The following is a 27,503-nucleotide window of genomic DNA, read 5'->3' on the forward strand; positions in this document are numbered from 1 at the left end:
GGAACTGCAAGGGCTCTAAGGTAGAAGTCAGTCTGGTGTATTTGAAGAAAAGCAAGGGGACCAAAGTATCTGAAGTATAGAGCAAGAGGAGAGCAAAGTATCTGAAGTATAGAGCAAGAGGAGAGCAAAGTATCTGAAGTATAGAGCAAGAGGAGAGCAGAAGATAAAACCAAGAAGCACTGAGAGTAGTGGATACCATGGGCACTTCAGGACCAAGGCACTCATTTCCCCAGGTGCAAGAGTTTTTGGATGTAGATGGCTCCTAGCTCAGTTCCTCATCTGGAATTGCCTTCAACAGAAAAGAACTTCATTTGCAAGGTTATGCTGTCTCCTGGGAGCAGACTACATCCAAAGACTGTCCTGGAGGGAGTATAGGAGTTGGGTGCCCTTGCCTCAATTCAGGCCAGCTCTGTGGGCCTATTGTAACTATATCACAGTCCACTGGTCCTTCTGCCAAATTCTGCTTTCCTCACTTCCTTACAAGTGTTACTCCTGAGAGCAAACCCAAGAAACCTCCTGCTTACAAATCTCCATCCCAGAGTCCATTTTCTGGAGAACAAGACTTGAAACAGAGGCACTGTGAACACTTTGACTCTAAGATGGGAGAACATGAGGGCTAGAGTAAGAGAGAAACATGATCTAACTTATGTTTTAACAAGATAACTTTAGCTGTGGCACTGGGAGTGATTGGTGGAGGGTTAAGGTCAGAAACAGGGAGAACAATAAAGAGACCACTGCATTAATTCAGGGGTAATGATGAAGGTCTGGAGTAGGTTGGTGAATGTATTTTGAAGGTAGAGCCTACAGAATTTGCTTATAGTTTGAATGGAGGGTGTCAGAGAAAGAGCAGCTCAAGGATGACACCAAGGTTTTTGATATAAGCAAATGAAAGGATAAAGATGCCATTTGCTGAGATGGAGATGACAAGGATGAATTTGGGAAGGGCAGACTTTTGGGGGAAAATTAGGAGTTGGGTTTTGAACATATTAATTTTGAGATGCCCATCTGTGAACCAAGTGGTGATGTCCAGGAGACAGCTGGGCAGAGGTCAAGGCTGAAGATCTACATTTAGGAGTGGTCAGTAAAGGAATGGGATTTATAGTTCTGAGCCTGAATGAGATAGTTTATTGAGTTATTGTAGCTAGAAAAGAAAAGTGATCCAATGACTGAGACCTGGGTGCTTCAAAATTTAGAGGTTGGAAAGATGTGAAGAAACCAACAAAGGTAACACAGAAGGAGCCACCAGAGAGAAAAAGGGAAAACTATAAAAAGTCTGGCATCCAGGATATCAAGTCAAGGAAGATATTCAATGAAGGGAAGAGAAAAATGTTTCTGACAATTGGTTTCAGCAACTTGGATCTCATTTGATTACCTTGAAAAAAAAAAGAGAGCAGTATTAAATTGAGGGTTGGGGCCAAAACCCTGATTAGAGGAGATTTAAGAGAGAATAGAAGGAAACTATATGAAGATACTAAGTTTAGAAATTTAATTCAAGGAGTTTACAGTGAAGAGAATAGCTGTAGGAGGAGAACCAAAGTTCTTTTTTTAAGTGGAAGAAATATTTGTGAATGCTGATGGGAATACTCTTGTTGAGAGGAGAGAATTAATAATGCAGGAAAGACAGGGAGAAATCCACGTCATTTGGGAGGCCCAAGGGAAAGAATTTAGTGCATAAGTGAGGAGGACGGCCTTAAATGAGAGTGTGGTCAATTCATCAGGAGGGAAGACAAAGCACACGACCAGACATGAAGGTGGATGACCAGCTGTAGTTGCAGAAGTTTGTGGAGATTCTTCTCTAATTGCTTCAGTTTTCTCAGTGAAATAGGGAAATGAGAAGCAAGGTCTTCAACTGACAGTGAAGATGAAAGAAGAGATATTGGATGTTTGAAAAGAGAGAAGGTCACCATCTAGAAGAATGGAAGAGCAAGTGAACTAAGGAGATATAATTGGGTTGCTGGGTAGTGCCAAGGATCCACTTAGTACTAGTAGTCATGAATTTAGAGTGATGCTCATTAATGTTTGTATTTTTACTTTTCTCCAACACATTAAATTGCACCAGTGCCACCATGGAGTTTGTGGAGAGTTGGACTGAACCAGCACTGGGATTTTGCCGGGTGAGTAAAATGCAGCAAGAGAGGAGCAAATGAGTTGAGTGTATGGAAGTAAATTACCATGACGACTGACCATGGTATTTAAGCCAAGTAAGGAGGGAGGCAAAGACGTAAAATGTTGAGGAACATGAAAAGGCTAGGATCAATGGATTTGGATACTGATTTATTAGAAGAATTATTTGAGTTGGTGCTCCAGACTGAGTGAACAAGAGAGTTAGAAAAATAATTATGGAAGAGTGAGGTGCTTGAAACTGAGATTATGGAGAGGCTGCAATTATTGATCATGACAAAGTCTAGGTTGTGGCAATAGTAGTGAGTAGCTGAGGTAGGATGGAGAACATGTTCATTGGAAGAAAGGAGATCCTGGAACTGAGTGCCCAGGATTGTTGAAAAGGTCATCCACAGAGAATACTAAAATAGCCAAGAATTCTCAGAAATAGTGTTGGAGTGATAGCAAGCCACCCCTCAGCCACACTGGATCTCCACGGGTCATTCCCAACAGCATATGAAAACAGCAGTTCCTCCCACCGCAGAAAACTCTCCTGTGATCTTATATCCCTGTCTAATTACTGCCTCACTTTTTTGCTACAGTTTAGAATAAAACTTGAAAGACAATACTCTGTGTCAAATATTTCTCCTTCCATTCTAATTTGAACCCTCCCCAAATAGACTATCAACCCAGCACCCTACTATAGAAAGAGACTCCAGACATAGCATCTGTAAAATCAACCAATGTAGAAGCTTGACAGGGTAATGCATGCACAATACAATTGATCTGATGCAGGATGGTGTTACAGACAAATCACTTAATTGAATCAAATCTGCTTTTTCCCTCCTGACTAGTTGATATAAAATGATCTGATCAATCTATTTGTCTTTTCTATTTCTATTTCTATTACTTTCAGGATGAAAATAGCAATAACTCACTAGTATTTACTTTTAATTTGATCATGAATATGTGGGCAAAAGAGTTTATATATTATTATATTGTATTAAAATAATATCCACTGTTTTATTTCAAAAACACTTGGCTAAATTATTGTCGTACTTGTGAACAAATGAATATTAATTTTAACATGAAAACATACAAAATTTTAAAATAAATCTTCTTTGTTAAATATGAGAAAATGATCCTCTCATTCAGGAGGGGTGGTGTTGTAAATCATAACATTTGCACTGATTAAACATTTGCTGGTTCTAAGTAATTCTGCGTGATGATTCAGATGTGCCTTCTCTCTGTCAATATTACTTGATGCCTCCATTCATTGGAGGACAAATTCCATACAAGATGCAAAGAGATGCTCCTCATGATGGTGGTTCAGTTTTATTAATACATGAAGTGTGTGCTCAGCCAAGTCCAATATTTGCCTGGCTTTTGTTCACTTGTCTTGGTTTCATAATAGCATTTCTCCACTGGCCCCCATCAAGTTGTGTGCTCATCATCTGTCAACTGTGTTTCTCCCTGTCTGAAGTCTCCTGTAGTATGTATTTGTTACCTCAGTTGCATTCCCGTTTGTATTTGAGAAACACTCACCTTATTAGCAGGGCTACTACATACACGCGTGCAGTTTGTGCACTGCACAAAGGCTCCCAGCAGAGAGGGCACGTAAGACTGAAATCCAGGCATGCTGTGATCCCTGATTCCTGACAGTGTTCTGTAGCCACTGGAGAAAGGAAAGATTCCTGCTTATTTTCCCAACTAGAGGCATGCATTTTCCTCATTTTGCACAAAGCACCGTATGGGCTTATAGCAACGCTGCTTATGAGACTTGCTTAGAGGAAGAGCTTTCCTCGCAGGAGAGAAACAACAAAGGGCATATACTTGCTTCTTAGGACTTCTTTCTAAAGGGGCCTTGGGCATGCGTCTGGGGCTCGGCCAATCAGATGCATCAGCCCTGGGCTTTGAATTGGAACCTGGGACAATGGAGAATTCTTTTGGCAGCTCAGGGAAGTCAGCAACCTCCTATTCCCAGAGGCAGTGGTTGCCTCAGAGTCAGTGTCCAGGGCTGAAGGCATTGACGGTGAGAACTCCAGCATCTGGCATCCAGTGGCAGGGCTTTCCCAGACCAGTTCCGAGGAATGATTTTAACCCTGGGAGCAGAACTTCATTCTGTCCTTGCACCATCTTCCTAACCTAGTCTTCCAGCCCTCTGGGTGTTATACTCAGCATCCAGTAGCTTCTCGATAAATTCCTTTTCTGCTTAAAGTACTGGAAGTCAGTTTCTTTTGCTGTGTAACCAGTTTATTGGAGAGTCAGTGGGATACTAACATGAAGCCCTTTTATTTGATTTCTCCTACATTGTTTTCAGGCATGCTTTGATGAGAGTTTTCTGTCCCTTCACGACGTCTCAGGAAGCGTCTGTGGCATTTCAGACACTTTCAGGTTTAAAAAGTTAAGTTTATATCTCGAGTCTCAGATTATATCCACTTTTTCACTCTTCCTGTCAGTCCAGGTGTGACCAGGGGCCAGTGGTCCTACCCTGGGGGAATTGTGTGTACATTGCTTCTCTCCTGCTCCTCTGCTTCCCGCTCTTCCTTCATCTTTTCTGTATCTCCTGGAGTGTTGGGGTCTTGGAGCAGGGATGAAGGAAAGGACAGGCATCTGCTTAGCTGCTGCTGCTGCTGTGGTGCACACGGGATGGCCAACTGTGCCTGTGGCAGATGTCTGGACACTGCTGAAGGGCAGGGCATGGGCAGGCTCTTCAGTAGGCCTAGCAGGGGCCCCAGTTGCACAGGCATCTGATGTGGGTGATGACCACAACCCGAGTTCTTCTGCCCCCTCCACCTTCAGCTCCCGCTCCTTGGCTGTGCTCCTCCACTAGCAGGCAACCCTCTTAGGCAGGGTAGGGACAAGATTGCTTAAGTCCAGATACCTCTTGTGGTGTCGATTTGGCCCTAAGGAAACTCAGGCATTTTTGCCTCACCAAACAATGGGAACAGAAGCTGCCTACTATCTCTTTCCAATTCCTTTCCTCCTGTTGAAATGTGTGGGGAGAGTAAATCTGCCTGCCCCACTTCACAGAAGTCTAACTAGGGTTGGAGATGGCTGGTTTCTACCTCTTGCTAGTATTCTTCATCACTGTGATTATTTCTCTTGCTTCCCCCTCCATTTTTACTTAACCTGTCATAGGAGGGTAGAAATATTCCTCTTACCTCTTATATGTGGAGCAGAAAAAAGTCACCCGTTGGGTTGATGACTCCCACATGGCAGGAATTCTGATGACTCCTCTTGAGTTTCTTAGTTTTTTCCTATAGGGGAAAAGGAATAGGGGTTGGGGTAGCTGCAGCAGTGGTTGCTGGTGGTGTCGAAGTTGGTTTTCTGATGCCTTTTATTAAGTCCTTCAAGGAGTGGATTTGGATACACGTTCGAATATGCACCAATTATGATTTACTCTCTGAGACTATGCCCATGGTTCCCCAAAATTGAAATCCCATTTACTTTACTGCTATACTTGTAATAAAGGCCTGACCAATTCGCAGCGCTGTGTCCAGTATAGTTTATTGATGACTTAGAATCTATTGCATTGGTGCAAAAGTAATTGCAGGCTTTGCCATTACTTCTAATTACTTTTAATGGCAAAACCTGGAATTATTTTTGTACCAATCTAATAGTTTCTTTTCCCAGTGGCATCCTCTTTTCTTTTTGGGACAACATCCCCTCTCCCCACTTTTCTGTGCTTCTGGAAGGATGGTGTATCAGGCACCTGTCTCACTATGGAAGTTTGAAGGGCCAAAGCCTTCCTGTTTTCTCAGAATAGTCAGGAGGAAGTGCAAAACCTAAGTTCAGTCAAATGAATGCTCTCTCCTGTGACTTTGATCTTGAGAGCATCATGTGAAGACTAAGGAAAGAAATGGTTCAAGTTCATCAATCTCAGCAGGGACAGCCTGACCAGATTGGTTCAGCTCTGAGACCATGGCTTCGATTTTTTTTTTCCCAGTCCTCTAAAGGGATTCTTGCTCATTTTTAACTTTGGGCCTCCCAGCTGCCCTCTCTTCTGGAATCCCTCAGTGTTGTTTTTATTAAGTTAGTTGGAGTTGGTTTGTGTTACTTGAAAACAAGAACCCTGACTGATACAGTATGCATTCATATTGCAGACAAAAGATCATACTACAGGAAATGTTTTATTCCCCCTGATACTTACATCATTGCCATATTCACCTTCAGTCAACTTTTGCAACTTTCTTTTCACACACATTCATAAGTCCTCATTATGCAGAATATTTAGATTTATTTATTCCAAATTGTAATAGATGTATTCACTATATCAAATGTTGAAATTTTAAAAAAAGCAATTTCAGGAAGATATTCATGTCTTTACTTCTGTGATTCTCTGGTCTTGGTATATGGAAGATAAATCCTGTTTCTTGCTGAACTACTTCCAAGCATGATCCCACTCCACAGTAAGTCTATGTTTACAAGAATATCCTAGATAGGCATGCTGCCCCAATACACCAGCAATGCTTTTACAAACTGCCAGTCCAGACACATTTGGGAGTCCTAAAAGTAATTTAACATTTAAATAAAACAATACAGAATAGAACTTTGCTTCTCAAAGTGAAATCCAAGAAACAGAAGCATCCACGTAGGAGTTTGTTAAAATGCGGTCTCCACCCTGGATACTGAATCAGAACCTCATATTTAACAAAATCTCTAGCTGATGAATGAGCACATTAAAGTTCGAGAAGCATCGTTAAGAAAACATGAGAGGGCATTACATATGGTAAGAGTAAGTGTTGTTTCATGAAACCTGTTCTAATTATATACTTACAAAGATAAGAATTTGTTCATAATGAAAAATGTACTTCTTACTGTGGATCATATTAAAACTTTTTTGGGGGGAAAACACTAAGCTAGGGGAAATAAACGGATGAATTTGGAATCCCATTGTTGCCCCTTTCAAAGTAAGAATACTAGGATTGCCTTAAATCTGTGAAGACATGTTACATGAAGAAGACAGAAAAGTACTCCTAACTCCTGATACAGGGTCCAAGGCTGCAAATACAATTTCCTCATCCATTGTTCTGCTCTTCCCTTTCTTCCTCCACTACCTTTAAAAGACAGTGATCTTTTCAAAAACCTGGACAAGACTCATACTGGAGAAGGGAGCTTAAAAAATATCTAGGACTGGAAGAAGAAGACCGAAATGAAGGCATCTGGGAGGAGACTCATGGGCCAAGAACCCCACCTTTCTAATCCTCTACGTCCCTTGGCTGAGACCTATGGCTAAAGACATGACCTCTTCCAATCTTGCCTGCATTTGTGTTGTGGGGAGAGATAAAGCTGTGTACACACAAGAGCTTTAAGGCTCCTGAACATTTTTTTTTCAGTGTAGATTTTCAGTGACTATGAGGAAAAAGTGTTTAAACATAGCATAATGGTGAGATTTGAGGAACCACAGTAAGCAATCAGAAGACCAGAATAAACAGATGTAGTTCTGAGGCAGGTGAAGTGGTAGAGAGAGCATAAGCTTTGAAGTCAGACCCAGGGTCAGTCCTCCCTCTGCCACTCACTAGATATGGGATCATGGGCAAGATAATTGATCTCTCTGAGCCTTCTTTTTCTTACCTGTAAAGCAGGAATAATTATACATGCCTCGTTGTTAGAATTGAATGAAGTAAAAAAAATGATAACCTTCTGCCATACTTATGAGTTTACACTCTGCTGTAACCCCCACTTCTATTTTTTTAAGTGGGAAGAAGGTAAACTCTGTGAACTCTAGTCTATTGCTGTAACTAAGCAAGCTTTTAAATCATAGATTTAGAAGCATAATTTGAGAGCACTACTGAAAGGAAATTATGGGTATAAGAAGCCAATCTTGTTTGCTAAGAGGTAGAACTGGTAGGGTGACTTAGTTTTCTTTATTCAAAATATTAGCAGACAGGTAAATGGAACAAATGAGAATATCTCTGGATTTATAAGGTAATTGAAAAAATATCTCATAAAATCCTTGTGGATCAGATGAAGAAAGTAGACTGGATGTAATAATAGAATTGTAGAATTTATCAGCAGTTGAATGACTGTACTACAGGATGTGAATAAATATAAATGGAGAGGAAAGTCTCCATTAGAATATGCATTTTATTTCTATCTGCTTCTACATGTCTAATAATTATTTGTTCAAGAGCATCGTGGCCTTCTGATCAATTCCCAATATCATGATTTCAAGCTGCCTAGCTAATATACTAGGAAAAGAGTTAGCTCCACCAAGCCCTTGACAGGTTCTAAAGATGGACTGCATATACAAAAATGGAATTTGATAGACCTAAATAAACAGTCTTATAAAATTACTATGAAATTCTCAACTAAAAATACAAATAATATTTTAAGACATCAAGATTAATAGCAAATATGAAAAATAATTGGAATTTTAGTAGATTATAAATTCTATGTTAACAGAGTGATATAGTTACCACCAACAAAAAAGTCTACTTAATCTAAGATTGCATTAGTTATGTTGTAGTGTTCAGAATAAAGATAGTAAAGATTAGTAAGGAAATAGAAGACTTGACAAACAGTGTCAACTAATGAGACCCAGTTGACATTTTTAGAACAATCTACCCAATAGCAGCAGCAGTTGTACATTGTTTTCAGGTGCACATGAACCATTCACCAAGAAAGACCATATTTTTGCCATAAAGCAAGTCTCAGCACATTTAAAAGCATTGAAATAAGATGAACTATTCTCACTGGCTGTAATAAAATTAAATTAAAATAAATAAAAATATATCTGAATCCCACTACTGGGTATTTAATCAAAGGAAGTGAAATCAATGTATCAGAAGGATACCTGTGCCCCATGCTTATTGCAGCACTATTCATAATAGCAAAGAGATGGAATCCATGTAAGCATCCATCAATCGATGACTGGATTAAAAAACGTGGTATATACACAAAGTGGAATACTATTCGGCCATAAAAAATTGGAATCGTGTTATTTGCAGCAACATGGATGGAACTGGAGGACATTAAGTGAAATAAGCCAAGTACAGAAAGAGGAATATCACATGTTTTCACTCATATGTGGGAGCTAAGAAAGTTGATCTTTTGAAGGTAGAAAGTGAAATAATGGATACCAAATGTTGGGAAGAGTGTGTGAGTGAGAGGGAGACATGAAGAGAGGTTGGTTAATAAGTATAAATATTCAGTTAGATAGAAGTTGTAGGTTCTAATGGTCAGTAGCAGAGAAGGGTGACTATTGTTAGCAGCCATGTGTTGTAATTTCAAAGTAGCTAGAAGAGAGGACTAGAAATGTTCCTAACACATAGTAATGATAAATGCTCAAGGTGATGAATACCCGAGATGCTCCCCTTGTAACATACTCTATGCATGTAACAAATTTTCACATGTATTCTGCAAATATGTAAAACATTATGTATCAATAAAACAAATACCTAAAAAATTCCCTGAAATTTGGAAATTAAATTACAGTGTTCTATATAACCTATGGGTTAAAGAAAAAATATTTTGAACTATATAAACAGGTTATCAAAATTTGTGGAACATGGTTACAGTAGTTATTAGAGAGGAGTTTATAATTTTAAATGCTTATATAAGAAAAAAGAAATCTAAAAATCAATAAGCAAAAATTTGACTTTAAGAAATTAAAGAAAAAAGAAGAGAAAAATAAATCTAATGTATATAGAAGGAAGGAAATAGTAAAGGTAAGAGCTAAAATCAACAAAGTAGAAAATGTGTAAGTAATAGAAAAAAATCAATGAAACTAAAGTCTGATCCTTTGAATTGATTTTTAAAAATTGATGAACTTCTAACCAAAGAGATAACAAGAAAATAAAAACGCAGACCAATAATTTTAATGAGTATAGACACAAATATCCTGAACAAATTTTAGCAAATCAAATCCAACAGTATATCAAATGTATAATACATTACATGGACCAAGTAAGCTTTAACCCAAGAATGCAAGGCAAGTTTAATAAGCAGTTCAATTAACTAACAGAAAAAAGGAGAAAAACCGTATAATAATTTCAACTGATACAGAAAAACATTCGACAAAATTAAATAGTCACTCATGGTAAAATAAACAATTTCTAATGAACTATAAATAGAAGGAATTTCTCAATTAATAAAGGGAGTTTAATGAAACTTACAACTAACATCCTACTTAATGGTACAAGACAGATTGCTTTGGTTTATGATGAGCAACAAGGATGGGATACTAAATTTTAGCATTTGTATTCAGTGTTTACTGGGCATCCTATCCAGTGAAATAAGGCAAGACAAATAAATAAAAGAAGCAGAGCATGTAGAAAATCCTAAGCAAACTGAAAAAGAAAAACTACTAGAACGAATAAGTAAATTTAGCCATGTTGCAAAATGTGAGGGTACTGCACAAAATTCCACTGTATTTCTCCATACTAGCAATGAACAATTGGAAACAAGAACTCAAAAATAATTCAATTTATGAAATATTAAAAATAAAATACTTAGGGATTCATTTTTTAAATTGTGTGTAATACTGCCATGTTCAAAGCTACAAAATATTGCTGAGAAAAATTAAAGAATACCTAAATTAATGGAGAGATATAACATGTTCATAGGTTAGAGGAATCGATATTGTTATGTCAGTTCTCCTTAAATTGATCAATGGATTCAAGGCACTCTCAATTAGAAAAGTGAATTTTTAAAACATTGACAAGCGAATTCTGAAATTTACATGGAAGATGAAAACCAAATAAAAACAAAAACAAAAGCTGAAGAGTTGAACAAATTTTGAAAAAAAACAAAAGAAGCACAGTTGGAAGACTTATTACATCTAAGTTGGAGTCCTATTATAAAGTTATAGCAATCTGAACAGTATGGTTTTGGCATAGGAATAGAAATATAAATCAAATGAAAGGAATAATGAGTGAATCCTGAAATAGACTCACTCATCTATGGCGAATTGATTTTCAATAAAGGTATCCAGTTACTCAATGGGAAAAAAGATAATCTTCTCAACAAATGGTGCCAAAACAACTGGATATCCATGTAGACAATAATGAACCTCAGCCCTTACTTCATACCATACACAAAGGTTAACATCAAATAGATTGTAGACCTAAATATAACAGCTAAAACTATAAGCTTCTATAAGAAGCCATAGAAAATCTTCATGACCTTGGGGTAAGCAAAGATTACTTATGTAAAACCTAACAAGTACAACCACACACACACAAAAACACACTTGATAAATTGGACTTCATCAAAATTAAAAACTGCTGTTTGAAAGACACTATTAAGAAACTGAAAGACAAGAAACAGACTGGGAGTGTATATTTGTTATATACATATCTAACAAATGCCTGGTATATAAAGAACTCCTACAACTCAATAATAAGAATCCAAAGACTTGATTAAAAATTGGGCAATAAATTCAGACACTTTATCAAAGAACAGGTGGCATGAGAGCACATGAAAAGCTGGTAAACATCTTTTATGGTCACCATCATTAGTCAGTAGGGAAACGCAAATTAAAACCATGATGTGATACCACTATATACTTACTAGAATGGCAAAAATAAGAAGACAGAAACTACCCAGTGTTGATGAGGATGTGAAGCAATTATCATATCTTGCTGGTGAGAATGTAAAATGTTTTCCACTTTGGAAAGCAGTTCATCTTTATGTATAGTTAAACACACAGTTACTGTATTAATAATTTTACTCCTGTAAGATAAGAAAAATAATAATGTATGTCCACAAAAGGACTTGTTAAAGATTGTTCCTAGCAGCTTTATTCATAATAACCCCATATTGAAAACATCCCCAATGTCCATCATTTGGTAAACTGGTAAACAAATTGTGGTATATCCATACAATGGAATACTACTCAGCAATAAAAAGGAACAAACTTCAGATACAGGCACAACATTAATGAGTTTCAAAAACATTGTGTGGAGTGAAGGAAGTCAGACACAAAGGAATATGTAAGTGATTCCATTCATATGAAATGTTAGAAAAGACAAATCTAATCTGTAGTTACAGAAAACAGCTAAGTGGGCCAAATATGAGGTGGGATAGAAGTTGACTTTAAAGGGGTGCAAGACAACCCTCTGAGGTGATGGAATTGTTCATTATCTTGATTGAAGCAGTGGTTACATGGGTGTGTACATTATTCAAAACTCATGAAGCTGTATAATTAATATGAGTGTAATATATGGAATGTAACTTATCCCCCAATAAAGTTGATTAAAAAATTAAAAGGAAAGTGGGGCAACCAAGTTTCATAAAGCAAAATATCTTTGGGTAATAAGTGGCATGAACTAACAGCCAATTTCCTTAGAAAACAGCCATATGGATTAATCACCTCTAGAATTATTTGGGCCTGTGCTGCCCAGATCAAAGTTCCAACTCCTGGCAGAGAGGGCCTGAGGGGCTTAGCTGAGGTCAGTTGCTCTCTTCTGGACAGGGAAAAGCTGGACCATCCTGACTGACCTTCCCACCCAGACTGCTGTCCTTGTGGCAGGGATGGTATCTCAAAGAAAAATGGAGGTACTGTTACCAAAGAAGGGGCAATGATGACTGCTAAACAAACAAACAAACACCAAAACAGTCTTCCCCTGTGTATTTCGGGGAGAGTAAAGAGGATGGTGAGGGGCTTCAAACATATCTATGTTCATTCATTCCATTCATTTATTCACTCAAACATAATATGGAGTCTGTACTATTTTCCAGGAGCGTTATTGAGTAGGGACTCGAACGCTCTTGAAGTCTCTCTAAAAAGAAAGAGTTCTTATTAATGGGAGGAAGAGAAGCCTGGTAGGAGATGGTTACCTGGAGTGGTTATGGGGCTTAAGCCTGTTTTTGTTTTTTGTGGGGAGAGGGGGATAGAATTCAACGACACAAGAAAGAACTTTGCAGCAGTCAAATTTGTATCTTTTGGGGTCTTGTAAAAGCTGGAAAACTCTTTAGTCTGGAAGAGGAAGATGGACAGTCAGAGAAGCAGATTCCAGAATTCATGTCCTGTCTAACCCACAAATGGAAAAGCCCGTTCATGGTTTTAACATTCCATCACTGGGCCTCCCGGGGCCTCCTCGGCGAGTCGGCAGAGGGAGCCATTCCCCAATAAATTGCCGCGAGAGGCCTCCGAAGACCTGGGGGGATTTTCCTGCGCGTCCGGGGAGTTCTCTCTCCGCCCCTCCATGGTAAAGCAGACTATCCCACCCTCCACCCTCTGCCTTCACCTCCCCGCCCCACCTTTCCATGTACTTTGCTGCCACATCACATTCTCTGGCACAGCTTAATCACCATCCTTTCTGGGTCCCACCTTTGCGCTTTCTCCCCTGACACCACTGAGGACCCGCCGTCCACTCCAGTTGGCCGCTCGGGCGCCGGCCACCGTCCCACAAATCCTTACAGAGGGTCTAGAACACCTCCCAGGGACTCTGACGAGGGACTTGCACCCAACGTGGGTTGGGAATCAGGCGGGCACCCACTCTGACACCCCTTCGGTCACCCCCTGCGGTGACCCCAACATTTGCTAACTTCGCGACCAGGCCTTTGGCGGGGTCACCCACCAGGCGGTGGAAGCCGCTCAGGCAGGGGCGACTCACGATCGAGGTGCAGCAGTCAGGCCGGGAAGATCCTGCATGTTGCGCTTGGGACTGCGCGCGGCGCCAAGCTACAACCCCCCAGCGGCCACTGCCCCGGCAGCAGCAGCTGCAGCAGCGGCAACTGCTCGAATCCCGGCCCCGGCTCGGGTTACCCGCCCCCACCCCCTCCAGCATCTCGGGCCAGACAGAGAAAACCTTGTTCAAGTTTGCAGCAAGTACTTTCCCGGTGCGCAAAACTGGGCGACTGGGAACGCGTTGAGACGTTCCTCTTTCCCGCTTCTCCACCTTTACGCCTGAAAGAAGACTCCCAAAGATCGCTTTCTTCTGGGACGCTGCTTGGACGCTAACCGCGTTGATTGGAACAGATTTTGTGTCTTGGCTGGCTTTGGGTGAAGACCGGGGAGAAAAGGTTGCGCTGCGATTCTCAAGATCTCTGGACCTGGGTAAGAGTTGGGCAAACTCAACTCCGGCGGCTGCTGGACCTTGGCCGGACGCCGGAAGGCTTCTCATGGGCGGGGGTCACATTTTCCTTAGCCAGGGTACCGGGGTGCGGCGTGAGGTGGGGCGAGATGGGCTCAGTCTGCGTTGTTCATGGGCTTCTTAAGGGTTTATTGTTGTTTGCATTTGGTTTTGTTACATGGGATTGTGTAGGAAAATCCTGGAGTATTTTTGATGGAGAGACATCCTCATTACGCATTTTATTTTGCATAATTCCTGCCCTTGTATTGCCTTACCTTGTGTTTGTTTCATTTTGCCGGGCGATATAGCTGGATGTAGGGAGATTTGTGGGGAATCGGACTGAGCTTGAAAGGCAGTTTCAGCTGGGCCCTTTCTTCTAGGTCAGTTGAACTTCCTTTCTGGGATCTTCACTGTTTTCTAAACTTCTCTTTCTCCCGTCCTTGGTATTCAGATTGTGCAGATAACGCTCTAGGCTGGCGGGATGCTCCCCCTTCCTGAGTTCTCAGCGATCAGTAGGGGTGTGAGGTCGCAGTCTTAGACCAAAGGGGCCTTGTCAGTATGCTTGGCTCCTTAAGGAGTGCTGGGAGGGACGGTTTTTCAAGTGATAGTTACTTAAGAAAGATAAATCCGGTGTTGATCTTTTTCTTTTAAATTCCTTGTTAGAGGACTTTTACGCCTGGTTTAAGGAAGTGTTTTGGCCTTAATTTTCTTTCTGGAAGTATTTTTCTTAGTGACACCACTGAGCAAATGAATGATGGCAATATCTTTGCTGCTGCTTTAGAAAATATCCTCATGCTAGGACCCACATTGTTTAGGAGAAAGTCAAAGTTGGAGATCTTATTAGCCAAAATTAGCCATTATTATTGTTCTTAGGCTGTGATAACCATGCTGTGCCAAGGCAGAAGAGAATGACATTTCTTCTTGTTCTTCTTGCCTTACTCCTTTATATCCTGGGTCTCACTTTGTGTATAGGGTTCCCAAATAAAAATGCTTCATTCCTTATGGACAGAAATACTGGGGCCAACTTATATTATCCAGAAATGTCATCTTCCTGACACGAGTGCTCCAAGAGGTCAGCTTGCAGGGAACTTTTAATTTTACCACTGAGAGGTCAAAGAGTTCAGTTGGTAAACTCTGGGCACCCGCCAGCCTGGGTTCAGCTCACAACTCTGCCACTTTTCAGTTCTGTGATTTTGGGGTAAGTTACTTAATCTGTTTATCCACATATGTAAAATCAAAATGATAATAATAGCACTTACATCAGACAATTGTTAAAGGGATTAAGTAAGTTAATGCATGTGAAGGACTAACAAGCCTGACACATAGTAGGCACAAATTAGCTTTATTATTATTGTATAGCTAGCATTAACTATTGTTGTATCCCTCTAGTATAGCTTCTATTAGCTGTCAGTAAGTGTTAGCTATTATTCCTATTTGGATGGACTTTGAAGACTGTGCTCATCTGTAAGCTTCACTACCACCTATTGTCAAACTTAGCTCAGACACGATCTTTGTATTGCTTTTTTGTTGTGGCACTTTCAGTTGGAAAAATAAAGGTGTATATGGCAGAGCTGGAATTTATAGGGTGGTGGGTCATGGATGGGCACCAAAGACTACTTGGAACAGGTGAGGAGGTGGGAAATCTACACTCAGTTCACAGCGTGTATACCTCCTTGGAAATCCTTTGCATTAATATACTTTCTTTAACCTATTTTTTAGAGGTCACTCATTTGTTCAGTAAGTATTTATTAAACATCTATTACATGTCAAGCACTGTTTTAGGTTTTATATTTTAAAAATGGCTATGCATGAGTATTGGCTTTATATGCCTCCTCCCATTTCAAGTGTGTGACCTAGCACTCTATAAATTAAATCCCAAGTATTTTTAGCTACACAATTTCCATACCTGTTAAAATGCTCATAAGAGCACATAAAAAGCACGTATCATTGAGAAATTGAACAACATATTCCCTATGACCTCAAGCAGATTGCTTTTCTCCATTTAGGCATCAGTTTTATTATGTATAAACTTGTGTTGAGAGGTGGGGAAAGAGTAGAATAATCTCCAGTGTTCCTTCTGGCTCCAAAATCCTTAAATTAGCTGCCTTACTTCATTGGTGGCTGTTTTTGAACCCCCACTTTTCTCTTTTAACATTTGTTTTAGGTACATAAATTATGTTACTTCCATCTTTGCATATTAATCAAAGTGAGTAACAACATCGATAATTAATGAAAAGGGAAAAGCGTTTATCTCTGTCTGTATTTCACTATTCTCAGACTTTGGTTTATACCAGAAGCATGAAGTGGGGAGACTTGTTAAAATATTAGAATGAACTATGAGAAATTGTTCATATTTGACCATTTTTGACCTAAATAAATGGCAATTTTGTATGGTTCAAACTATATAAACCCTAATCCCTTCTGCCTTGATTTAGATGTAGTAAGTCTTCTGTGAGTTGTGAGAAGTCTGCATTTTTACAAGTTCCCCAGGTGATTCTAATGCAAAACTCAAGTCACATGCTCATTTAGCAGCAGTGAATTTACCTTCTTTGTGATTGTCTGCTTGGGTTAATAGTGTATTTCTAAAATGCAAATCTGATCATGTTATTCCCTTGTTTAAAAATCTTTGGCAGCTCTCTGGATGGTGAATGTCAGTGTTACCTGGGAGCATGTTGAAAATATAGATTCCAGGGCTTCACCCCAGAAGTAAGGGCCAGTAATCTGCATTTTGAGATCTCCAGGTGAACCTGGTAAAGCTGACGTCAGATCACATTTGGAGAAACACTGGCTTACAGCATAAAGTCTCACCTCCTTACCACTATGCACAAGACCACCTTTGCAGCACTTCTCAGGGTTATTTTCTGCTTCTCTGGTCCCCAGCTCTCCAGCTCCCACTGATCTTGATCTTGTTACTATCTCAAGAATACGCTGTGCACTTTCACTCTTCCATGACCCAGCTGTATATGCTGTTCCTTCCTCTGAAAATGTCTTTGACCCTCTTTCCTGTCTAACCAACCACTTACCGCCCATTTATCTTTTAAGACACTATTCAAATCCCTTTGAAGACTTTCCCTCTGAAGTTTTTCCCAATTCTCTCATAAACTTAGCGATATCTCATGCGAGTTCCCATTCTTGTGGATAGATTTAATATAGCATAATCACATTGTATCAGCCATATTTATTATCTGAATGTTTATCCCTAACAGATTGGTGAGTTCATCATTCCTTATTGTAAGCTCTTATACAAGTGGGTGGCCCATAGTAGTTATGGAATAAATGCCTAAAGAATGTTGGAGAAAAGTAAATGGATGAATGATAGTCAACATTTTCTTATCAGACAAAGTGGTTGGGACAGTATTGTATACATATGGAGGGTGTGGAAAAGCCAGTTGGGAATTTCCAATTTGGCTAGACATAGGCTAGGAAGTTAATAACTTCAAGTGGGGCTGGGCATGGTGCCTCATGCCTGTAATCCCAGCACTTTGTGAGGCTGAGGTGGGAAGATCACTTGAGGCCAGGGATCCTAGACCAGCCTGGCCAAAATGTGAAATCCTGTCTCTACTAAAAATACCAGAATTAGCCGTGAGTGGTAGCACACACCTGTAATCCCAACTACTTGGGAGGCTGAGGCACAAGGATCACTTGAACTTGGGAGGCAGAGGTTGCAGTGAGCTGAGATCGCGACACTGCACTCCAGCCTGGGTGACAGAGTGAGACTCTGTCTCAAATAATAATAATAATAATAATAATAATAATAATAAAATAACTTGGAGTAGAAAAAGGATAAGACAGAATATCCTAAGAGGACTTATGAAACACCAAATGCCACTGAATTAATGTTACATGTTGAACATTATTGCAGGCAGTATAATGAAGAGCTGAGCTTATCCTTTAGGATGGTTTTGGTTTGGTTTTTGGAATGACGTGTCAGAGCACTGGAAAGGAAGTGCCAATGCCAATAAAAACCAACTTTGCTCTGTGCTTTTCCATTTATAAAACACTTCTGCCTCTGTTTTTGTATTTGATCAGAAACATGGTGACTGGTTCAATACTGTCTTTCCTTCTTTCCTGAAAGGACACATTCCTGAAAATAGGTCTGAAGATTGTATAAAAGCCTACATATTATAAGGGATTCTGGCCATAGAGAGCCAAATATATTATGAAATCTCTAATTATATCTTGCTATTTAGACACAGCATTCAGTGTATACTCCATTTTCTAATTTTTCTTTCTTTAAACTTTACACAATTTTGGTTATTTTCTCCTCATTTCAATAACAGTTGACCAGCTCAAGTTCAATAAATGTCTGATTCAGATGAAAAGATTTGCCATTTTTGGCATGTCTAATAACTTCTACCTTTGTCTTACTTAGTTTATGAGAGAAACACTTCTCATATTTACTATTAGACTTTTAATTTTCCCATTTCCCATTCACTTTTTTGTATAATGAAAATATGCAGTAACATTTGAATAAGTGAATGAATAATTCTCTGGGTAATGACAAGGATGGTGATTCTGCAAAAATTGAACTATTGGCTTAGGGCAGCTGCACCATAAAATAAACAACATAAAAAGTTCATTCATTAGCTGGCATCTGAGTGTCATCATGACACAGGGCAGGGAGGTAGTAGCATCAATAGATGTAGTACAAATATCCACATTGATGGACTTCAAACGAAGCAATATTGAGGACTGCCTTTACTCTCAGTTTCTCAAGGGTGTGTACCCAGTATCTGGTTTTAATAATTAGTTTAGTTTTAAGAATTAATGTAAGATTCACTGGGTTCTGTTGATTTGTCTTCTTTTAAAATTATGTTTCTGAAATGAACTTTTTCTAGCTTAGCATAAGCCTGTATCATTTTCTGCCAACCTTTGAAAGTCTTTTAATTGGTCTCCTAATCTCTTTATTCAGTCATTCATTCATTCTTCATATCTGAATGTCCTGAAATTTTTAATTTACCTTTTGTCTCTCTTTACCATTTTGCATTATTGTTCACCATGATCATTCTAACTCTTTTTAAATATAGTTATTGCAGAGGACTAATTTAGAGCATTTAGTAAAAGGATTTCTCATACTATGAGGGAAAAAGAAGGTACAAACCAATGTTATTTTACTTTATAGAACTTTATTTGTGGAATGGCAAGTCACTGTGTGGATGTTATTTGATAATGCAAACTCTGTGGCATTAGCCAATCTGTAAAGTGTGAATGTGATAATACATCCTGTTATTATGGTTGTTCATTTCTAGTGATTTCCTTTCTTATTTCATTTCTAGTGATTTATACTCCTAGATAAAGAAACTATGTAAAGCATTTAACCACCTCAATTTCCTACTTAGAGGGCAATAAATTGTACCCCTTCCCACTTCTAAGACAAAGAAAACAGTATTTCAGTATGGAAAACCTCATCTTGATAGGTACATGTGCAGGATATTAGCATCTGTTAAAAACATCTTATCTTTGGGAACATCCTAGAGGATGACTAAGTGCCTTGTCATTAATGTCTCGTCTGACCCAGATGAGCTGTACAGATTTGGCTGTTTCTCAACATAGCCACAGGTGGTGGTTCCCAAGATGGATCTTTTGAATACCTTCTGCTGAAGAATTCTGGCTTTCTTAAAAAATAATTTTTGATGGCAAATTGAAAACTAAAACACACAAATTTAACTTGTTCCTCACAGAGTGAAATAGAACTATGAAATTTTTGCTTGGTGGCATAGAAGACTAATCCTACAATCAAAACAAAAAAATTTAAATATCCACCCCTATTGACATCTTGAGAAAAGTACTTGAGTTTGGATCAAGAATTGATAAAAGGATGTGACTTGGTTCTTTAAAAAAGTAATAGGTTGGAGAGTTACTTTTTGTTCCACCAGTTTTTTTTGTTTTGTTTTGTTTTGTTTCTTGAAATGGAGTTTCATTCTTGTTGCCCAGGCTGGAGTGCAATGGCGCAATCTCAACTCACTGCAACCTCCACCTCTGGGGTTCAAGCGATCCTCCTGCCTCAGCATCCCGAGTAGCTGGGATTACAGGCATGTGTCAACATACCTGACTAATTTTTGTATTTTTAGTAGAGACGAGGTTTTGCCATATTGGCCAGGCTGGTCTCGAACTCCTGACCTCAAGTGATCTGCCTGCCTCAGCCTCTCAAAGTACTGGAATTACAGGCATGAGCCACTGCACCTGGCTGTTTATCAGATATTTATTAGCTGTGTAGGGCATAGGGGAAAATACCATGTGTAATTACCAAGAAGCTCTTGCCTTTGAGGAAAAAACAGACTAAAAAAGTACACATTGCATGCCCATATAAAATATCTCATGTAACCCATAAATATATACATCTACTATGTACCCTCAACAATTAAAAAAAAACAACAACTGAGCAGGTAAGCCTGGGTATAGTAAGAGCCAAGTAGCAGTTTTGAGAGCTGCCACAAGAGCTCACTGGAGGCTTCCTGGCAGTGTGGGACCTTGAAGGAGAGATTTGAATGGATGGGGCATCTTAGGTGGGGCAATGGGCTCAGCAAACATGTGGTGGCAGGAATTTACAAAGCATCTTCAAGCAATAGTGATTAAACCATTCCATAGTAGTGGTGAGTTTACATTTGAGAATAATTTTATAATAGGCACTTACAGGACCTGCCCATCCCCATAGTACTATCTGCATTAAAGGAACCCTTCACATTACACTGCAGTTATTTTATAGAAACTAGATAGGATTAGGGGGACCTATTGAGATTCAAGTAAAAATTGGCTAGAAATCTTCCTCCCTATTCCATGAGAAGGTGTAAAATGAGAAAACTGTTCTTCCTTTCAACCACTATGGGATTCTTGGGGCTAGAGACGGAGACAGGGCTCATGTTTCTTCTAGTGTCACCTGGATCTGAATTCATATTTTCCCTTAAGAAGTTTAAAATGATCTGAAGCCACTCACCCAGCCACGAATAACCTTCACTTCATAAAATGCCACCAAATGTGTGGCTTGAGTGTTTAGAACTTTAAGGTTTGGGACTATGGAAAGAGTTCATATCTTAACACTTAAAACTAAATACTAAACATCCTTGCTTTCTAACAGTTCATCCTACCATTGCCACTTTCTCACCGCCCATCTTTTTCTGAAGGCTACCACCTCCACCAGGTGGCTTCAGCGCTGTCCTGCTGTCCCTGCACTCCTCCTCTCTTGCTCATTGATGACCCACACCCACGTTCCTATTATCGTCTGAAGCCCTCATCGTTCTCACCTGTCTTCGTCTCAGGTGTTTTTCCCCCAACACTAAGATTTGATAACCACAATATAAAGTATTTGTCCTTCCAGTATCCTCCCTGCTTTCAGTTGGTTCCTTAAACAGATGTGCAAAATCAGACCATGAGTGAGGTTAGAAATGCTTGAGGCATGTTTACCCTGTGCTCTGACTTCAGAGGCACGAGAATCACCTGCAGATACTGGCTCCTCCCTAGATTTTGATTCGGTAGGTGCGTAGTGGGGTCCCAGGATGTGTATTTTTAACAAGGTGTGCTGATGCAGGTGGCCCATATATGCATGATAATCCTTGTTGGACTTATAGTGCCCCATTCAAAAGGCATGCCTTTTTTGTGTGTTTTTAAATTTTAGTGACTTGGCCAGAGGGGGTCACAGAGAATAGCTGGTCTGTGAGAACCCGTGCCTCTCCTCTCTACTTGAAGGGACAATGGCTGTAACACAACGCTGTTCATGTGACAGCCGGAGAAAAGGACCCATTGTTCAGGGGTTGGCTGATGTGCCATTCCGCTGCGGCCAGCCGTCCAACTGAGCTTGGTAGCCCCAAGGAAACAGACACACTTAAATCAGAGAGACAAAGAAAGGAGGTCAAGGCCTTCCACAGTTAAACTACTTGCAGCAATGTGTCAGAAGTAGGATCTGGGAAGGAAAAAAGTAATTCCAAGGAAGCATCATTAATCCTCTGGTTTTGGAGCTGCAGACATGGCGTTGGGGGAACACAAGTCTGTCAAAAAGCCAGTGGATCTTTGGCCAAGGAAGAATTATTTTCTGCTGCGTCACACTGATTGCAGGACTTATCTGATTGCAGGATTTTATTACTGATTTAAAAAATAAAAAAGCCTCCCTGTGTCCCCAGGCTCATCAAAGGTACCTGATCTGAAAGCCTGCCTAAATCAAGGTCTATGACTTCAGAGAACAATTCTGTGTTCCTGGGAATGGTCACTGTGTATATATAAATAATTCCCTTCCAGATCTAGATAGCTGTTTTGAAGCTAAGAATTTTTTGAGTCTGAAATACAATGAGTGCCATTAGAAAGTTATTGATAAGTTTGGACAGTTATGAGGCTGGGGGACTCTCCAGATGCCATCTAGATACCCTCCCTCACCCCTAACTTTCAAACTGGATTCTAGCCCTGGAGGGAAAGGGTTGCAAACTTCCTGTAAAGATCTAATCCTGAGCCCAACAATTGCTTACATTCTTTGTGTCAGAAGAAGATTCAAATTCAAGGTCACAGCCTTTGCAAAGGTCGCAGACTTTTTCCACAGGATTGTTCTTTTAGCCTGATTACTCCCTTTATGAAAAAGTATGTCATTCATTCAGCCTTTGCCTCTGGGTTTCTTTCAAAGGGAGACTTAGTTCCTAGTTCCTGTGGATACTTGTAGGTGGCTTTTCTTTTCTTTCCTTTTTTTTTTTTTTAAGTTAGGCACAGAATACAGACTTGAATGAGGCAGAACAGGGAAAGCCTTTTCTGGACGTGATGGGTTCTGGAGAGTCCATTTACACCAAGTGTTAGGCAGCTGGTGTTCCCTGGCCAGTAGGAATCCTTTTGTCTCTGAGATAAGAGGTTTGTGTCCAGGAGAGGGCAATATGTGATTTGCTTGAGGTCACTTAGAGCTCCTAGTAATTATGTCTGTCATTGTACCTTGATTATAGATTATCATTGCAAATCCATTAAAGAAGGAGAAGCAAGCGGATTTCAGAGAGGCAAGTGGCTTTATTTTCTTCATTATGTTTTCATTCCCCCCCTCTGTTACAGTTTGTTTCTTCTTTACTAAATGGTTTTGCCAATGATATAGATGACTTTGAAGTGGAGAATGGGAAGAGGAGACTTCGTGGGTGGTGAAAGGACTGTGCTAAACACTCTCCTGATTAGTTCATTAATTTTCAATTTGTTGCCATTAGGCCTGTTCATTTGGCTCCCCATTTGTGTGATATAGAGAGGCTTGCCCTCAGTGCTTCCAGGCCCGAATACTGTGCTATCCTTGAAGTTCTGTGTAGGTACAGCACTTTTTTAAAAAATAGGAAAGTTAAATGGTCCCTTTTACTGTTGTTGTTTGTGTCCCAAGTAGTATATATAATACTAAATGCTTTTGTAGGCATAGGATGCTTAATGGGACTTAGTTTTGTGTCAGAATAAGGGTCCTGCCCAACGAGGGCTTCTGGGATGCTGACATTACGTTTAATCTAAGCACTGGTTGTTATGGGTATGTTCAGTTTGTGAAAACTTATTGACCTGTTCAGTTTTGATTTATGGCTTTTTTTCTGTCTGCATTTTACACTTCAATAAAAAATTCAAAAATTAAAGCCCCATGTTTAATGTAGAATTAAGAATCTATCATGATGGGAAACTGGAAACTCTCACATAATTTGAATCCTGGTGCAGCTGGGAGGGCCTAGAGCTTTAAATACCCATCAATTCACCCTTACTTCTACAGTCAGAGAGCTGTGTGTCAGAATGCAATGCATTAGCACCATCATAGGTGATTGCTTTACTTCTCTAGGCAGCAACTCCAGTGCCTAAGAGATCAATAGTGTTAGCAGAGCCCCATTCTTTAGAATCTAAAACAAATGCACCTCTCTAAGTTGGCCAAGCAGCAAATCTTTTCATTCCCACTTTCCACCCTCCTTTCATTCATTTTAGTCTGTCAGGAGAAATCAGAAGAAGACTCTATGGATTATGGATGTTTTCCTGAATCTTTGGATGACATCTCTCTTATGGTCTAATAGTGGAATGCTTTGTTTCCCTCTGATTTCTCTAACTGGGATGAGTTGATATGAGGGGTGAAGTCTTTGGTTTATCTCCGTCACTCATTTCCACTGACACTTCCTGAGCTCCTCAGTGAGCCACAGGAGCAATACCTGCAAACCCATGCTTCCAGTCCCAGAACAACCTGTCGTCCTTTTTCTCTTGAGAAGACCCTTGTCCTCCATCAGTGTGGCGCTGCATATATTATACTAAAGTGAGCCATGAGTCATTGTACTGATAGAACATTCCAGCTTGCTTTTATAATATGGAGTTGGTAGACTGAAATGGAGAAAATAGGAGCATTTTTTTTTTCTCCAAAAGAGAGTTTGGGGCCCTTCGCTTTGAAATGGGTGCAGCACATCTATGAGAGGTCTGAGTACTAAATGTGTACCCTTCATTTTGGCCATTGGACTTACAGGTTGGATGTTGATTTACACAAACACATGTGATTAAAGTTGTGGGTTAACAGACAAGATTCTGATGTTCTGGGTCTATTGCTGACCTTGTCATTTACTGTATGAGGTATGACAAACTGGGCTGGAATCCCTTCTCTACCACTGACATCTTGGTGACTTTGGGCAGGCTACTCAAGCTCTCTAAAGCCTCTTTTCATCAAATGTGAAAAGATAATAGCATATACTTCAAAGATTGTTGCATTTAGCATAGTGGTAGGCACATAGTAAATGCTCAATATATATTAGTTATTATTATTTAACACCAAGTAATGTTAAAATAGGGAAGAATAATTAACACATCTAGGAATCAGGTCTGCTTCTCATGAAAGAATCATTCAAATGCTTAAATAAGATTCTATTAATTAAATGCAGATGTTAGAAAATGTAGTCTCTGATAGAAGTCATAAACTATAAGGGATTTACAATATTTTGGAATACAAAACAGTTAAATTTACTTATAAGCATAAATGTCTTTTAAGATAGTATGTTACTAAACAAAAAATTATTTATCTTAACTATAGAATTAGGATGAGGCTGCTAGTGAATGAATTTGTTTTTCCTTAGTAAGATGTCAACAGAATTGAAAACAGGTGTTCAAACAATGTCTTGTGTACAAATGCTCCTAGCAGCATTATTCACAACAGCCAAAACTATTATTTTTGGTGGAAACAACCCAAATGTCCATCAACTGATAAATGGATAAACAAAATGTGATATATTTACAGAATGGAATATTATTTAGTCATGGAAAGAAATGAAGTATGTATGATACATGCTACAACATGGATGAACCTTAGCAACATTATGCTAAGTGAAAAAAGCTAGACACAAAAGACCACATATTGTGTGGTTTCATTTATATAAAATATCTAGAAGAGGCAACTCAACAGAGACAGAAAGTAGATTAGTGATTTCCGGGGTCTGGGGGAAGGGAAAAATTAGGAGTGACTGTTTGATGGGCATGGCTTTTTCTTTTAGGACAATGGAAATATTCCAGAACTAGATAGTGATGATGGTTGCACAACAGGGTTAAAATGATGAATGTTTGGTTATGCAAATTTTTTAAAGGTTAAAAAAATTATTTCAAAAAAATCAGCAGATGTTTGCTTTTAGGTGAGATGTGTCTGCATAGATCAGTTGACCCCTGGTCACGTGTGTGCTATGAGGCAAGCCTTTGTTGCATACTGAGGAGAATGCCAAAAATGGCAAGATGCAGCCTTCAGTGCCTTGCCAGTCTGTTTATGAGGAAAGGAAAGGAGGAGGAAGCAGGTAATCTGTTCCAAGTGAATCCATCTCAGAAGGAGAGATCACCGGATTTGGTGACCAGAGAAGGCTTCTTGGAAGAGATGGGACATTGAAAGATTTGTGAGCTTTGTGTAATCACAGAAGAGGAGAGAGTACCCCAATGGCAGAAATGTACAGCCCTGGGGAGGGAGAGGAGTATGGGCAAGGACAAGCAGGGATGGCCAGACTAAAGGATTTGTATAATGGAATATCAAGAGATAAGGTTGGGGTCGGTGCAGTGGCTCATGCCTATAAGCCTAGCACTTTGGGAGGCCAAGGTGGGCGGATCACTTGAGGTCAAGAGTTTGAGACCAGCCTGGCCAACATGGCGAAACCCAGTCTCTACTAAAATTCAAAAATTAGCTGGGCATGGTGGTGTGCGCCTATAATCCCAGCTACTCGGGAGGCTGAGGCAGGAGAATCGCTTGAACCCAGGAGGCAGAAGTTGCAGTGAGCCGAGATTGCACTACTGCACTCCAGTCTGGACAACAGATCGAGACTCCATCTCAAAAAAAAAAAAAAAAAAAAAAGCAATAAGGTTGGGAGTGTAGGTTGGAGCCAAGTAGTGAAGTCCTGGAAACCCGGCTGCCAGTGCTTAAGTTAAATTCACCAGGCAGTAGATAGCAAAGGCTTATCATTGATAATAAAAATAGAAAATGAAATAAAAATGGGGAAGACAATAAGGAGACTGTTGCAGTAATTTCACTAATTGCAACACAACCCATCATTATTTATTCAGTAAATATTGATTGAGCCCTCATACTTCATGCAATCTTCTATGCTAGGGACAGGGCAATATCTAAGATTAAACACATTTCCTGCCCTCCTGGAGTTGCATTCTAGTACACATTTCAAGCATTGACTTCTATGTCCAGTGGACAAATGTAGTTGAAAAGTTAAGGTGTGGATGTATTAGAATGTAGTGGGGTATGGGTCCTAGAATCAGATTTCTTGGCTTTGAATCCTGGCTTGCCCCATTGTTAACTGAATGTATGTCCATGAAACAGTTACTCTACGCTTCAGTTTCCTTATAATTTAAGAGGGGATAATTATGGTAGCTCTTTAATAGAGCTGTTATGAAGTTTAATTGAGAAAATAAATGAAAAGGACTTAGGATAGTACCTGGCATATAGCAAATGCTCAGTAGGGCTTTCTTGTTTTTTGTATCTGAGATTTTAATTTCTACTCAAGGATTTGTCTAGGTCACTTCTGTTTTTAACTGAGTGAGTCTATTTCAGAATCCTGGCATATTGTATCTCAGGTCTGAGCTCTCCTTAATATGCCGTATGATTTTGGACATTGAACTTGTTGAATTAATTAGCATACAAACTCTGCCTTCCTAATTCAGGCAAGCTGCAAAATTCTTCTTTCCAACAGACCACAGTTCTGGTCTTGTTTTGGGCAGAAGCTTCTAGATAATGCTCCTTCTAGACCCTGAATCAAGAAGTCTTTTGAAGCATCCTGGCCTGAGAGAGCCTGAGAGGTGACCTGACCTCAGGACATCTAGTCTCCCTCTGGAGAAGCCATAGTTTGAATTTAATTTCTTTGTGTTACCACATCATAAGGGCTATGGGCCTCCTCAGCTCTCTGTGCCTCTGTGCCCCTTTCCATGAGCTGGGATGAAATAGCCAACTAG

The 27,503-nt window shown here is 39.7% G+C and overlaps 1 protein-coding gene and 1 long non-coding RNA gene across 5 annotated transcripts in view; one reads left to right on the forward strand and one right to left on the reverse strand.

The window, feature by feature from the left end:
• Positions 1-13,746, reverse strand: part of LOC129397813 (uncharacterized) — a 58,356-nt gene extending 44,610 nt beyond the window's left edge. For both annotated transcript variants that reach the window (XR_008625429.2, XR_008625430.2), the window contains exons 1-2: positions 13,629-13,746; positions 5,265-5,360 (exon numbers count right to left, since the gene is read on the reverse strand). This is a non-coding gene — a long non-coding RNA (uncharacterized LOC129397813). The remainder of the gene's footprint in view (positions 1-5,264; positions 5,361-13,628) is intronic.
• The window catches only part of MEGF10 (multiple EGF like domains 10), a 235,899-nt gene that overhangs the window by 47,851 nt on the left and 160,545 nt on the right, over positions 1-27,503 (forward strand). The window contains exon 1 of one of the 3 annotated variants that reach the window (XM_003826672.5): positions 13,850-14,107. The exons of the other annotated variants lie outside the window; for them this stretch is intronic. The gene's annotated coding sequence lies outside the window, so the exon portion shown is untranslated. Of the gene's footprint in view, positions 1-13,849; positions 14,108-27,503 lie in introns of those variants that run through there. 3 annotated transcript variants of the gene reach the window in all.

The sequence above is a fragment of the Pan paniscus genome, chromosome 4 (assembly GCF_029289425.2).
Source record: "Pan paniscus chromosome 4, NHGRI_mPanPan1-v2.0_pri, whole genome shotgun sequence".
In the NCBI taxonomy this organism is placed as follows: domain Eukaryota; kingdom Metazoa; phylum Chordata; class Mammalia; order Primates; family Hominidae; genus Pan; species Pan paniscus.